Source organism: Antrostomus carolinensis, unplaced genomic scaffold (genome assembly GCF_000700745.2).
Source record: "Antrostomus carolinensis isolate BGI_N321 unplaced genomic scaffold, ASM70074v2 scaffold36238, whole genome shotgun sequence".
In the NCBI taxonomy this organism is placed as follows: domain Eukaryota; kingdom Metazoa; phylum Chordata; class Aves; order Caprimulgiformes; family Caprimulgidae; genus Antrostomus; species Antrostomus carolinensis.
The window spans coordinates 84,206-89,379 of NW_010335670.1; the positions used below are offsets into that span (position 1 = coordinate 84,206).

General features: G+C 45.1%; 1 protein-coding gene across 1 annotated transcript in view; it reads left to right on the forward strand.

Annotated features, from left to right (window-relative positions):
* Positions 1 to 5,174, forward strand: part of LOC104530135 (mineralocorticoid receptor) — a 95,757-nt gene that overhangs the window by 81,947 nt on the left and 8,636 nt on the right. The window lies entirely within an intron of this gene.

Genomic DNA, 5,174 nt, shown 5'->3' on the forward strand with positions numbered 1-5,174 from the left:
TAGATACAGCACAAGTGTGCCACGCAGAGTATCCTGTGAGTCACTTCTCAATGAAAAGTGCCGGATTAGTGTGTCTCGCATCTAACGTGCCTGATGTGCTAATAAATGTTGAATTAATGTGGTGATCTTTTACAGCGGGGATTGTAATGATGACTTTGAAAGATATATTAAGACCTTGAAGCCATCTTGGGTATCTGAAGCTTTGTTTAAGTTTTTCAAGTATAATATTCACTGTGTTGTTAGGTTATTTCTACCACCCCATCTCATTCCAATGCAAGGTGTTTGTTTTACATGTGTCAGGTATGAGATGTGATGAATGGCATGGGAAACTAAAAGTTTGATCCTAAAACACCACAGGCTGTTGGTGCTTCAGCCCAGAGTGACTCTGAAGGGTTGTGGTAGGTGCCTAGTGCATGGGACCAGCTCATTATTTCAGAAGGGGCATCCATAATGTTGAACTGTTGAGTTGGGAGCAACCCAGGTCTAGCCAGTAAAATGTAAGGGCAGAGATTTACCAGATGCTTTGAGCAGTGGCGGGATTGTATCTCCTTAACAGAGCCTGGTGTCCCCACAGAGGATGCCAGTGACCCAGTTGTGATGGTTTCCTCAAACTGAGGGTTTTTCCCCAAGGCCCCTGAGAGTGCCCTGGCCACCAGCCCCTTGCCTGGGGCCAGCAAGGCTGCTGCCCATCCTCACTTAAGCTGTGTTGCGGTGCAGCAAGTGACAGGAGATTTGTGGGGCTGGACGCAATGACCTTTAGTCATGTTTGGGTAGAAGAGAGGAGGGGTCCCATGAGCAGAGGCTGAAGCCCAGCAGCACGCGCTGATCACCTCCCAGTAAAAACTGGTAAACTGCAGCAAAGGAGAAAACTGCCTGAGTCCATCCTGGGTGGGCAGGGAAGTAACTTTGCTGCATGAAGAACCTACAGCACTTGCTTTCAGAGCCTGCATATAAATGTACTTCTTTGTACTCGACTTACATTTCATTTTTGTAGAGACAGTACAGTACAGTGCACTTCAGGTCAAATCTGTATAAGAGCCTGAGGTCTGTTTACAGAATGTACATATGGAATTATTTTTCAAATATTGTTCTGTTGTTCATTAAAACATTGCAAATCTTAGTGGGAGGCAGGGAGAGTATTATTAGTACTGCAGTAATAGCTCATTCTTCTGAGATCGGGTTTCACTCGCTCCATGCCAGCAAAGGAAGTTGTAGTGTTTTAGTGGAAAGAAAGGGGATGGGTGATAAAATCATTTGCAAGATATTCACATCTGAACCTCAGGGCAGCGTAACAAACCCCTCTGTATTTATCGAATTTTTTAATTCTCTTCAGAATAGGCAGTGCCTAGGATTTGTTATTTAAATGGCTGTGTCTGCGTGGTTAAGGTAACTGGCTGACAGACTCGCACTGACTGAGAATGCTACTGTGTCCTACAGACATTTTCCAAAACACAGCATTAACCATTGGGAGCTGAACTAACCAGAGGAAGCAGGCTGCCCTTGCATTTTATTTAATTTTTAATTATTCTATTTTTACATTACTTTTGTTTTAATAGAGCACTTTCTTACAAAGGACTTTTTAAAGAAAGTCCCATTGTCAGCATTCTCTGTTAAAAAGGCCGGTTGTCTGCACAACAGTGTTTCCTTTCAGAGATTATATTGGAGACTCGTTCAACAAAGGCACTTGTTTATTTTTTTTCCTCTTTAAAATGGATTTTTTGCTTTTTGGTTTTGAAATCCATCAGAATAAATTTTGAGTAGTGGTAATATTGATGAGAAGTGAGAATTGCACTTCTCTCCCCACTGCCTGTTAGTGCAGAATTTTTCTATCAATGTAAATGCAAATTTTCTGCTCGGTTCCTTAGTATAGGAGGAACACTTTTTCAGCTGTCACCCATGTATTTTTAACTTACTCCATGATAATTTTAGAGGATCAGAATATATTTGGTGCTGAGCAGTCTAACTGGAGCTGAGGCCCCGTGTTTACATGCTGCTGCAGCCACAGCATTGGCATTTGCAGTGCAAGACCGGAGGGACTGGTGCAGAATTCATGCTTATTCAGCCCTCCTGCTGCCTCCAGCTTTTCTATCAGAGCAAAGCAGCATCTCTCCATTCATGGAGTTCGCTTTACCCCAGTGTAGCAATAGCAATAAAAATATACCACTCCTTTGCACCTTCATACTTGCTTTCATCGACCTCATTTTTAAGCAGTCTTTCTGAGGACTATGTGAAATAAAGTGCATGGGAATATCAAATTAAGAGTCTGCTTGGCTTATATAATATGAGGAAGGAAAAAAAAAAAGCTCCAAACAAGGTGGTTTTACATTGCTCAGTATACTAAATCATTCATCCACACAGTGAACATATGTGCAGGTAGAAAAGTGCCGAGGTGAGGGAAAAAAAAATTTCAAGAAGGCCAGGTAGGCACTTAAGTATTTAAAAAAATCAGCAACTTTATTTAATGATCCGTAAAGCCTCCGAGCATCAAAAGCACCACTGAAAAATAAAAGATCGAAACCCATCCCGAGCAGACAAGATAAAGAGGGATTCGTGCAGGTGCGTGCGCACACCTGTGCTCGGCCTTAGGAGCGTGCCTGCAGCCTGCCGTGGCGTCTGCACCAAAATGCTCTTTATTCGCACGGTGCTGCATGGAAGCAGCGGTTGCTGGTACAGCAGGCGCTGGCTGGCAGCGTCCGTCTAGGTACACCACACGCCGTTCCTCTCCCTCGGCGCGAGATGACAGAGAGGAGTAGGTTGTTGTCATTTAATGGCCTCAAGTTGCACCAAAGGAGGTTCAGATTGGATGTCAGAAAAAATATCTTCACTTGAAAGGGTTCTCGAGCACTGGAACGGGCTGCCCAGGGAGGTGGCTGAGTCACCGTCTCTGGAGGTGTTTAAAAGACGGGTAGATGGGGTGCTCAGCAATATGGTTTGGTAGTGGACAGGTACGGTTGGACTCGATCTCAAAGGTCTTCTCCAACCAGGTGATTCTAGAATTCTAATTGCTATTGTGCTGTGCTTCAGCCTTGCTCCTGTGGATGGACCCCAGTGTGGGTAACTTCTGGGAGCATTGAGGGCAGCAACATAATCAACATGTTTCCTTCTTGCGGGGACTGTATTTGTACTGTTGTGGCTGGCCTGTGTGCCTCATTTCACGAAGCAGCGTGATGTGTTGAGACCCGTAGCATAGCAAGGGCAACCCACCGCTCTACCCAGGGCATAAGGCTTTCAGTCTTGTGCATGAATGGCCATGGGTATTTCAGGGAGAGACACATGTGCAGCGCTTGGATGTAGGTGAACTGGGTTATGTGATCAGACAAACAGCATGCAGGAACATTGGAAACAGATGTACTGCACATGGTATCAAAAACTTCATTTGGATCCTCCTCAACATCTCCTGTTGGCTTTGGCAGGAAGGGTCGTATCTTGCATGGCAAGCCTCATTTCATATAGAGAGTGCAGAGTATGGTTAGGCAGTTTGCAGAACAAAAGCTGAATTTGGTTTCAATCTGGCTGATACTAACCAGACTTTGAGTTAAGAGGGCTTTTGTTTTGATGCCATGATATTAAACCCTAATGTGAACCTTCCCCTTGTCTTGGCAGAGCAGAGCACTGCACTGTCATTTGCTCGTTGATATTTTCTGCCAAACAAAAATAAATTCTTTAAGGCTCATGCTGCTGAATAATTAATTTTTTATGGTTCCTGAAGGGAATAATTTATAGTTGAGGTGGATCTTTCCATAGGCTGAGAGCGCTAGGATTACACTCAGTGAAAAGGCTGACAGCAGGAAGAAGGGCACAGATCCTCGAGGGGCAGGTTTGCAAGGCACGCTGTGGTGGATGCAAATGTGCCTCTGCAGGTGCTTAATCCCACAAATATGAAGCCACAGATGAGCCCCTCAGCTGTTGCCAACACCTTTGGGTGCACTTACTCCTGCTACTGATCTGCCAAAGTTGTGTCCCACAGCTGATGAGCTGTTTCGAGGCTTGTTTTAGTCCCCATGCCTGAATTCTCAGAGTAGGCATTTTCTGTGTTTACTCAGAAGTTACATCCAGCTCCTGCTCCCGGTGTGGCCCCTGCAAAAGCCGTAGCAGCAGCGATGTCAGAGCATGCATTGGGTGTGTGTTGCAGCAGCTAATATGTGTCTGTCAGGTGAGAAATTGATTCCCAGCTCCCTAATGTAGACAGGGGCTATGCTGAGGGTCATCTTGCTCAGTCTGTGATGGTTGGATCTCTTCTCCTTCCTGCTCACAGGTGTGTGGTGGAGGAGGGCAAAACCCTGCTACTGTCAACAGAAGCATAAGGGAGTCTTGGTTCAAAATTTACCCTGGCTCAGGGCTGAGGATGCTTCACTGGTGTGTGATACTGTGGGTTTGCATCCCTCCTCCAAGCATACAAAATGAGTTCAACACAGGTTCCTCCATGTCATGTCCAGGTGTCAAGTGCTGTGGTTTTGGTGTGCACAGGTTGATGAAGAAAACCCGAAGAAATGAGTGGAGTTCCTAAAGCAGATAAACACACCTGTCCAGGCAGAACTAGGTTGCACATTTGCTCTGGTCAGATACTGTTAGTGCCCGATCCATATGCATTTGATCCACGTTTTACTCCTTGCTAGTGTGAGGTTAATACACTGCATAGGTGTAACTGGAGGCTTCATCCCTTTGTCTTAACTTGGTTTCCCTGTGTTTGTGGAAGTTTTACTTTACTGGGTTAGAGTTCAAGATTTCAGAAGCAGCTAGGATTTAGCTGCTGTGGTACCAAAGGACATCTGTACCTCTAACAATCAGCCTGTGAGCCATCCCAGGAGGGGATAATTTACTTCCCAAGCCCTCAGAGTAATAGGTAATTTACATAATGGGATTTTCATAGGACTGGGAGTAAAAGGGAATATAGTGGTAATGGAATAATCAAGACCTGGCTGGCAATGGTTTTCCTTAACCTTACCAGCTGTGAAGCAGGAGTTCTGTATCCACTGAGTGAAGGGGAAAAAGCGGGAAGTTGCAACAGTCCCAAACTCACCCTGGGGCTCTTTGCAGCCCCGGGTGAAAGGAGGCTGGCTGGCCTCCAGACACAGCACAACAGAGAAAGTTTATGGAGTGTCATTTTTATATGAGAACACTGAGGTTTCTGACAGTAATAGCTGTAGCTAATAATAGGAAGAAAGTACTCAGCG